Source organism: Nicotiana tabacum, chromosome 4 (assembly GCF_000715075.1).
Source record: "Nicotiana tabacum cultivar K326 chromosome 4, ASM71507v2, whole genome shotgun sequence".
Lineage (NCBI taxonomy): Eukaryota > Viridiplantae > Streptophyta > Magnoliopsida > Solanales > Solanaceae > Nicotiana > Nicotiana tabacum.
Window position 1 is genome coordinate 70,380,553 of NC_134083.1, and position 11,515 is coordinate 70,392,067.

Here is an 11,515-nt window from a genome sequence, read left to right on the forward strand (position 1 = left end):
GAGGAAACGGGGCTTGTGAGAGCAAAAGTATTATGAAGGGAAGTAAAGTTTGAATAATGAAGAAACAATCCCTTTTTATAAAGATTGAGGCACCCAATCTGAAACGGTTCGTCATAATTGGCACCAAGTCCGAAACGGTTCATCATAATTGGCACCGGAATCAAAATGGCAGAACCAATCAAAGGTCATGCGTGAATCGACGCAGTACATCGGGAACCAGAATCATCATGACGCATGACGCCATGACATCACCCCTTCTCTTGGACCCGATGGATCAAACGAATCACTCGGGAAATTTAAGGGGTTTAAAATATGTGGCCCACAAAGAGTCGCATCACCTCGTCACAATGATCTTGATTGATATTATCTATTCAACAAACTCGAGCAAAAAGGTGACCATGAACGATATTATCCGCTTATTGAATTCGCCCACGAAGACGACCTCAACAAGTGGAGGGACTAACTGTATGGGCAAAAATTTATTTTAGTTATGAGTGGTCTAAGTCAACATTAAGAGAACGTTCGCAGGCTGTCACGCATCGTCGATATGAATTCAACAAAGGACAAAGACGAGGTCAAAGCGATCTGACAAAGGATGAAGACGAGGTCGAGCTGACTCAACGGAGGGACGAGGACGAGCACTCCCTTTAGAAGAGCAGTAACAGCTAGTTTTAGAGATAAGATGTTATAGAGAATATTCAACAGGATATTCCTCCTATTTGGACTATTAGGTTTCTATGCCCATGTGCCTTTATAATTAGAAAGATACGTGGCTATTGGGGAGGATTGGACACTCATTGGAAAGAAAAATATATTGACATTCTCTAGATTCTTGCTTTATTACATACATACAAAATACACCTTTTCTTGAGATCTATGTCTAACATTTCTCCCACGATCCAAGGAGAATCCGAATATTCAAAGGCTTATAAATCATTTATCATTGTCAGAAAGAATATCACATGTTTTCATCCCTTTTCGGTTATCTCACTTGCGTTTATTTACATAAATGCTATTATATACTATTTATTGCTATTTAATGCTATTCTCTTTGTATTTAGGCAAGTGAATATTATTTATTGTTACGCATTTACTGCCATTTCTATGGAACTTGTGACATTCTACCACGACATCGGTTAAATAATCTTTTGGATATTAATATTAGGTAAGATTAACCCTTTTTTATTAGAAAATCTAATTGTTTATACCTAGATCTAAATTGTGGGTCAAACAGTATCACCCCCTAGTACAATTCATTGTAGAAATGACGCCAGATAGCCACCCTAAAGGGTTGCTATTTAGGAATTAGTCAGTGCATTCTGAATTTTAGTATTTTAGTTCAATTTTTGGGATAAAAATGTCCTGAATTGTCTTAAAATTAAGATTTTTAGTTCAAAATTTCCGAACTAAATAAGCACTCGCTAATCTCTAAATAGCATCCATAAAAATGGCGATTTGTGCACCTAGTTCATTCATGTAACATGAACCCAATAGATCAGATATGCAGCACCGAATAATGATCCTAAAGTAATTGGATCTACTATATACCATAGCCCAAAATGAATTGTCCCTTAAGATGTTCAAGCCCATTGACTAATCTAACTAGTCTTCACTTTTCAAACAACACACCGAGACATGCTACCAAATTAATTTTCATGATAAGTTCCAGATAGAAACAATTAAATATCATTCTGCATCATTTTAACCTACTGTTCCACTAGTTCGATTCTACAAGTATCTATAATCTCATTTTAATTACTAGATGAGTTGCTGTTGAAGCAAGATAATAGTTCTCATCATTCATAAGCAAATAATAATGTGCAAAATAACTGCTTCCGTGCTTCCATGCAGGTTTTTTTAGTTTACTGAGACTTATATTTGCCATTTGATTTCACGGGTTAAAGTTTAAAAAGAGATGAGTCAGTGGTCAGGTTCACACGCAGCCACTTTCAGCTTTTGTAATGGAAAAATAACCATTGTCCCGGAGAGAGTTTTAATTTTTTATAGAAAAATTCAGGATATTGAGGGTGTTCGGCTAAGCTTATTAACGAGCGCAAAACACAACACGAAATTGATGCTCGCTAGCCAAAGATAGTATAGTTAATTTATCATCTCCACAGGGATTGGATTTAAACAATGCTCTTGTAATTTTTGGTTTAACTATTATTCAGATGATCAAAACTTTATTTGGATTGATTATGAACTAACAATTGACTGCAAAGAACTAGAAATTAGCAGAGTTGATTTTTTATCAAAGTGAGAAATAAGGGTTTGACAGGATAGGTGCAAGATAGCTTTTTAAGTTTTAACTCTAGTTGAATTCACTCTAATGTTCTAATGGTTCTCACGAATTCAATCGATGATTAGTTCAAACGTGTAGTCAGGACTCCTCTCTCGATTAAGTCTTAACTCTATGAGGTGAACTAATATAAGCACTGTGAAAATATGCAAACATGCGTTAATGGATTAGTCTTCAGGAAAACGTCTCTCGAATATTCCCCTAATTTGATTTAATCAACAATTCAACAAGCTCTTTCGATTACTTAAAAGAATCACTAAATTAAACCAAATAAAATAATGCAAAGATAATCACAAAAATATTCCTCTTTCGATTAAATAAACTGGTGAATAAAGTTGTAATAATTCAAAGCTCCAAAAACGAATTCAAGCAAAGAACTAGAATTAATATCCACAAATATCAATCAAAACACCATATCCGTCAAACACTAAGGGAAACTACTCCATAATCATGAAAGAAGGCATCGCAAATATAATTAAAGAATGAGAAAACATCAATCTAAAGTTACAATCCAAACTCCCGTGTTGAATTGATGAAAAGATGATGAAATCCTGTGTGTTGTAGCCTCCAATGCTCTCCCAAAGCTTCCCATGTCAAAAGTCCTCTAAAGTTCATGTTTTTGATGTATTTATACCACTTAGAAACGGGCCCGGCTTAAACTATCCTTTCCAAGCTGAAGTGAAAAAAGTTTGGCCAGAAAATGCACTACCACGGCGCACCGGGCGCCGCCCCATGCGTCGCATTAGTGGGAAAGTTCAGAGGCCTATTTATTCCACCTTGCAGGAATTTTTCTCTAGCGCCCCGCGCCCTGCTACGCATGGCGCGATGCGGTAGTGCATTTTTCTCACAGTAATTGTTTCCTCACTTTTTGACATTTAGACTTGATCCTCAACCCTCAGACGTAATCCCAGTTTAATATTTTGGGCTTTTACTCAGACTTCAAAGCTCCAACTTATTCAAATTAGCTCCAAATTATCTTAATAGCTCAAAATTATTTTCTACAAGGCATAAAATACGTAACAAGTGCAAATCACCATTATTTAAGCTCACCCACAAGTAAAACGCAGTAATTAGAGTGCAAACTATGACTAAAATATGGTTTTCTAGCATACCATCAACACCCCACACTTAAACCATTGCTCGTCCTCAAGCAATTAAACTGCACTTCACATAGAGACAACCTTTTTATCAGACAACTTCCCTAACCCATCATGCCAAGAATATTTAAAGAAGACTAAGCACCCACACCCTATCATAACTTACTAGCCTCAAGACTCGACTCAAAAGCGCTACGTATTTCAAAGCATACTCACTTACTCTAACTCAGAAGCCAAAGACATTACCTTTCCTTCACAAATCATTTGCTCTCACACCAAATATTGAGAGTAGTTCTGTCATGACCCCAAATTTTACCCCATAAGATGTCGTGACGGCACCTTGTCTCTAAGACTAGATAAGCCTAACAAACATGCAAAAGTGAATGAAAACAATAATCTAAAATCTCAAAACTCAACATCATATATAGAAAGGAAAATCTCTACATCTCAAAGTGTATACAATAGCCCAAAACCCGGTGTAATACAAGTCACAAGCTCTATGACAATGCAAAATTGTTCATATAAAATTGTGCCTAATAAGGAAGGAAAATATAAAAAGGGATAGAAGGGGACTCAGAGGCCTGATGCAAACTCAGCTCACTAGTATCGGGACTGATAATATGTACTTGGATCTGCACAAAAGATGTGCAGAAGCGTAGTATGAGTACACCACAACAGTACCTAGAAAGGAATTTACCAAAAGTTAACAACACAGAATCAAGGCAGTTAATGCAACACGGAAGGAAAACAAGGATTAACATGTTAAGGAAACAAACAACAAAGACAAATACAGCAAATAGAGAAATATAAACAAGGGCCACTACCGAGGTACCGCCTCGTAGTCCCAAACCATAAAAATAACTCATAATTTTTTATATCACTGCGGGAGCCTTTACATGTAGTTTTGAAAATTATTTTTTCCGAAATAGCATCCCGCGCTTTAGCCCACCTTATCACACCGCTTGGCTTCTAGTAGTTCCCCTACTAGCCACGCATATCAAGACCACCTTATCTCACCGCATGCGTTTCAACACCCAGACCTTATACTACCGCATGCGTATCAATATCACAACGTATCACAATTCGCACCTCAAGTGCCCAATATCACGACTTGCCAGAAAAGCCAAACAACAACAGAATTTCACAAAAGGAAGCCTACATCTCAACCACAATGTACACAAAGTCTAAATAATAACAACCAGAGAATAACCCAATAAAATAATATTTCACAGCTTACACCAATAGGAACTACGGCCTTTGCAACGCAATACCAAATTCAACAACAAGATATTCCAAGAATAGGAATTTCAAGTAAGGAACTCAATGGTTAAATTATGAGTATGGAATAAAGGAAGCAAGTACTTCAACTACACATGTGGGATAATTTGCAAATAAGAGATAAGACAAGTAGACATGCGAAATTAGACCAAATATGATGGCTAAAACGTGTTAAAGTAACTCAATTAAAGCATGAAAGGAAACTACATAGCTAAAAACCGAAAATTTCAACAATCAATCAACTAGAATGCCTTTTCCTCGATTTTTCAACTCTGAACGACTCGAATCTAGTCAAAACAATTTCATAGTATAAATATAACTATAGGAAACTCATTCGAACAATGAAATTACAATATTTGCAAAGAATTGAAAAATCGACACAAAAAGTCACCCCAGGCCCGCGACTCAGAACCCGACCAAAATTACAAAAATCGAACACCCATTCGATATCGAGTTCAACCATACAAGAATTATTCAAATCCGACCTCATTTCACCTTTAAAAACTCAAAATTTTAGCCAAAGAAGTTCTATCACTTTTCCCCAATTTTTTCAACTCAAATCCCTAATTACATGATAAAAACAATAATAGATTCGAGTAATTTAACCAAAATAAAGTTAAGAATCCTTACCCCAATGATCTCTAGGAAATACCCTCGAATTTTCATCTCAAACCGAGCTCTCTAAGTCCAAAATGTGAAATATGGAATAAAATCTCGATTTTGAAACTTAAGTCTGCTGCCCTTATTTACCCATCGCGATCGCCGAATTTCCTTCGCGGTTGCAAAGAACAAAATTTCCATCAGCTCAAAAACCTTATATGCGCCAGCGGAAGACTGGCCGTGAACGCGGTGAGAAACCTTTCCAAAGTTATGCTATCGCATGAACCAAATCGTGACCACATAGAGTAATGCATTCACCTCCCAGGCCTCCCCTTCCGTCATCGCGGACGCGGCAACCCTCACGCGTTCGTGATGCACTAACCTTCCAAGCTTCGTGATCGCATAAGACATCTCGCGATCGCATAATACTAATCCACGCCTTCCAGTCACAGAGCTTCGCGATCATGGCCGCTCTTTCGCGATCGCATAAGAAGAAACCAAAACTGAGAGGCACCAGAACTTCAGTCATTCCTAAATGATCTGAAACGCGACGAACATGGTCTGAATTATACCCGAGGCCCGCAGGACCTCAACCAAACATACCAACAAGTCCTAAAGCATCATTCGTATACGCTCGAAGTGTCAAATCACATCAAGCAAAAAGCATTCTACGAATCGCAATCCAAATTCAAGCCTACGAACTATGAACTTCCAAATTTCGAAACCAACGCTGATTCATACCAAAAGAACCCCGATTAACTCCAAATTTTGCACACAAGTCATAAATGACATGACTAACCTATTTCAACTTCTGAAATCGGGATCTGACACCGACTTCAATAAAGGTAACTCCCGGTCCAACTTTCCAAAATCTTCAATTTCCAACTTTTGCCAATTCACGCTGAAACGACATGCGGACCTCCAAATCAATATACGGACACTCTACTAAGACCAAAATCATCATACGGAGCTATTGGAATTGTCAAAACTCCATTTCGAGGTCATCTTCACACAAGGCAACCTACTGTCAACCTAAACCTCCAACTTAGGGACTATGTGTCCCATTTCTCTCCGAAACGCAGCTGAAACCAAAACCAAACACCCCGAAAAGTTACATAACCATAATATAACAGAGAGGAGACAACAAATAGGGGGTCAGGGCTAATACACTCAAAACGACTGGCTGGGTCGTTACATTCTCCCCCTTCTTAAAACAAACATTCATCCTCGAACTAGTATAGAGGCATACCTGAAGTGGTGAAGAGATGAGGATAATGGCTACACATATCATGAGCGGTCTCCCAAGTCGCCTCTTTGACTGGCTGACCCCTCCACTAAACTTTCGTTTAAGCAATGTTCTTCAACCTCAACTTTCGAACCTGCTTGTCCAAAATGGACAACGATTCCTCAACATAAGACAGATTCTTGTCCAACTGGACTAAGCTGAAATCCAACACATGAGATGGATTACCGTGATACTTTCGAAGCATAGAAATATGGAACACTGGATTAACTGTAGCTAGACTAAGTGGTAGTGCAAGCTTGTAGGCCACCTCTCCAACCCTCTCAAGAATCTCAAAAGGTCTGATATACCTATGACTCAACTTGCCCTTTTTCCCGAACCTCATAACACCCTTCATGGGCGAAACCCGGAGCAAGACTCACTCTCCAACCATGAATGCAACGTCGGAAACCTTCCGATCTGCATAACTCTTCTGTCTGGATTGGGCTCTACGAAGTCGATATTGAATCAATTTAACCTTTTCCAAAGCATCCTGAAGCAAGTCTGTACCCAATAGCCTAGTCTCGTCTGGCTTAAACCAACCCACTGGAGATCGACACCGTCTACCATACAAAGCCTTGTGCGGGTCCATATGAATGCTCTACTGGTAACTATTTTTGTAGGCAAACTCCGTAAGCGGCAAGAACTGATCCCAAGAACCCCCCAAACTCCATCACACATGCACGAAGCATATCCTCCAATATCAGAATAGTGCGCCCGGACTGTCCATCCGTCTGAGGGTTAAATATTGTACTCAACTCCACCCGTATGCCTAATCATGCTGAATGGCTGTCCAGAACCGCGAAGTGAACTTCGTACCCTGGTCAGAGAAAATAGATACCGGCACGCCATGAAGCCTAACAATCTCACGAATATAGACCTGAGCGAGCTGCTCTGAAGAATATGTCACCAGTGGAATGAAATGAGCCAACTTGGTCAACCTATCCACAATAATCCATACCACATCGAACTTCCTCCAAGTCTGTGGGACCCCAACAACAAAATCCATAGTGAACCTCTCCTATTTCCACTCTAGAATCTCTAACCTTTGAAGAAATCCACTTTGTCGTTGATGCTTATACTTTACATACTGGAGTTTAGGCACTGAGCTACATATTCCACTATACCCTTCTTCATCCGCCTCCACCAATAGTGCTTCCTCAAGTCCTGATACATCTTGGCGGCACCCGGATGAATGGAATACCGTGAACTATAAGCCTCCTGGAGAATGAACTCATGAAACACATAGTCTGCCCTGCAACCATAATACACTGTTATCGCCAATAGTGACCTCCTTGGCATCGCCGTGCTGAACTGTGTCCTTGAGGACAAGCATATGGGAGTCATCATACTGACGCTCTCTGATACGATCATAATGAGAAGACCTATAAACCATACAAGCCTAACTAAACTCGGCTCAGAAACATCCAATCCAACAAGCTGGTTGGCCAAGATTTGAATATCAAAGGCTAATGGCCTCTCTACTACCGGTAGATATGCTAAATTTCCCATGCTCTCTGCCTTGCGACTCAAGGCATCAGCCACCACATTGGCCTTACCGGAATGGTACAAAATGGTGATGTCATAGTCCTTAAGCAACTTTAACCACCTCCGCTGCCGCAAGTTAAGATCCTTCTGTTTGAACAGATGCTGTAGACTCTAGTAGTCGGTATAGACCTCACAAAGGACACCGTACAAATAGTGTCGTTAGAACTTGAAGGCATGAACAATATCTTCTAACTCAAGGTCGTGGACATGATAGTTCTTCTCATGCACCTTCAGTTGTCTAGAAGCGTAAGAAATCACCCTACCATCCTAAATCGACACAGCACCGAGACTAAGACACGACGCATCACAGTACACAGTATAAAACCCCGAACCTGAAGACAATACCAACACTTGGGCTGTAGTAAAAGCTATCTTGAGCTTTTGAAAGATCTTCTCACACTCCTCAGTCTACCTGAACGGAGCACCCTCCTGGGTCAATCTGGCCACAGGTGCAACAATAGAGGAAAAACCCTCTACGAATCAACGGTAATACCCTACCAAACCAAGAAAACATTTGATCTCTATAGCTGAAGACAATTTAGGCCAACAATATGGGGCTTCAATCTTCTTTGGATCTACATTTATCCCCTCACTCAACACTACATGACCCAAAAATGCCACCGAATCAAGCCAAAATTCACACTTCAAAATTTTTGCATATAAGTTCTTTTCTCTCAATGTCTGAAGCACGTTCCTCAAGTGTTGCTCATGATCCTCCCTACTCCGGGAGTACACCAGAATGTCGTCAATAAACACAATGATGAATTATTTAAGATAGGGCCGGAATACACTGTTCATCAAGGGCATGAATGTTGTTGGGCCATTGGTCAGCCTAAAAGACATCACAAGGAACTCGTAAAGACCATACCGAGTCCTGAGAATAGTCTTTGGGATGTCTAGCTCCCGAATTTTCAACTGATGATAGCCTGGGCGCAAGTCAATCATGGAGACTACCCTGGCACCCTGTAGTTGATCAAGTAGGTCATTAATACATGGCAATGGATATATGTTCTTCACTGTAACCTTGTTCATCTTGCGATAATCGATGTGCATACACATAGAACCATCCTTCTTCTTTATAAACAAGACCAGAGCACCCCAAGGAGATACATTGGGCCGAATGAAACCCTTATCAAGAAACTCCTGCAACTGCTCCTTTAACTCCTTCAACTCTGGTGGGGCCATATGATATGTAGGAATAGAAATAGGCTGAGTTCCCGATAATAAATCGATATTCCTGTCGGGCGGCATGCCCGGAAGATCCACTGGGAACACATCTGGATAATCCCTCACTACCGGAACTGACTCAATATTAGAAGTATCGACATTGACATCACTCACATATGCTAGGTACGCATCACATCCCTTCTCAACCATCGACAGAGCCTTTAGAAATGATATAACCCTGCTAGGAACATAATCTAAAGTACCTCTCCACTCTAACCGTGGCAAAACTGGCATAGCCAGCATCACAATCTTGGCATGACCATCAAGAATAGCATGATAGGGAGACAACCAGTCCATACCAAAATAACATCAAATTCTGCCATACTGAGCAACAATAGATCGGCTCTGGTGTCAAAACCACTAAGAACAACTAAGCATGACTGATACACATGGTCAACAACAAGGGAATCTCCCACAGGCATGGATACATAGATGGGATAACCCAAACAATCACGGGATATACCCAAATATGGATCAAAGTAAGATGACACGTAGGAATAAGTGGAACTTGGATCAAATAAGTCGTATACTTCTCTATAACAAACCCGAACAATACCTGTGATGACTGAGTTAGATGAAACTGCCTCCGTCCTAATAGGAAGAGCATAATATCTGGCCTGGCCTCCTCCTCTAGGGCGGCCTCTACCTGTCCGACCCCCACCTCTAGCTGGCTGTGCAGGTGGAGTGGCAACTGGTGCGGTAACCATGGCCTGAGAAGCTTGAGGATCCGGTGGAATACGCGGAGCCTGAGTAATCTGTGGAGGTGCACCCCTCCTGAGTCTGGGGAAATCCCTCACCATATGATGAGTGTCATAACACTCAAAACAAGCTTTCGAATGAGGTGGCCACTATGGTTGGCTCGGGCCTGATCGGCTGGAATGATCGTTGAAAGCACCCCGTGTAGGAGGTGCACTAGACAATGGCGGTGCATAATAGGGAGCCTCTGGCCTAGGAGTGGCCGGAATGCCACCGGAAGCTGGAAGTGCTGAATGAACAGGGCAATTCACATAGCCCGTACCATGATGAGCTGCAACTGGGGCACATGCACAACTATATGTGCAAGAATCTCGAGGCCTCTTGGCCTCCCTCTCCTATCTCTCACAGGCCCGCATACCCTCTAATCGCCTAGTGATCTCCACTACCTGCTGGTATTCGATGTCCATCTCCAACTCTCGGGCCATGCTAAATCTGATACCAGGGTTGAGCCCCTCGATAAATAGACGGATTCGCTCTCTAACAGTAGCAACCAAGGCTGGCGCATGCCTGGACAAATCACTGAACCGGACCACATACTCTTATACGGTTATAGAACCCTGGCACAACTGCTCAAATTCTGCGCGCCAGGCATCTCTGAGACTATAGGGAATAAACTCCCTCAAGAACATATATGAGAACTAAGCCCAAGTGAGCGAAACTGCCTCGATCGGACTACCTAAGTCATACGCTCTCCACCACTGATAAGCCGTTGAAAATAAGAGGGTGGTACTTCTTGTACCGCTCGAGCCTCAGCTGCCCCCCTCAGAAGGTGCTGCCCTAACCTCGGGCTGAACAGGGGTGACCGGCTGTACTGGTACGACCTTTGGGACCTGATCAACCTAGACTTGCGGCACTGTGGTATGGGCGCGGGAGTCTGTGCTCCTCCCCCGGCCTGAGATATGGCAGGAGCAAGTAGGATTAACACCGCCTGAGCTAAAGTGCCAAACATGCTCAGAAACTAGGCGAGGGTCTCTTGATGTGCTGGGGCAGTAACAGGCATCTCATGTGCCTGCTCTCCAACTGGAGCTACTGGTGGCTCCTCTGTAGCAGCTCATGCAGGTGCTCTAGCTGCACTGAGTGGACGTCCTCAGCCTCTACCCTGGCCCCGGCCTCTCGCGGCTCTAGCATGGGCGCTGGTATCTGGTCATCCGATCCAGTTGTACGTGTCCTCACCATGTGTGAGAGAATAGAAAGAAAAAAATTTATAATCCCAAAGTCAACAATTTCGCACGATAAGGAGTCAAAGAAGTGAAGCTTTTTCCTAACAGTTTCATAGCCTCCCAAAGATAAGTACAGACGTCTCTGTATCGATCCGTGAGACTCTACTAAACCTGCATTTTACTCATAACACTTACAAACCTAGAGCTCTGATACCAACTTGTCACGACCCCAAATTTTCCTCCGTAGGATGTCGTGACGGCACCTAGT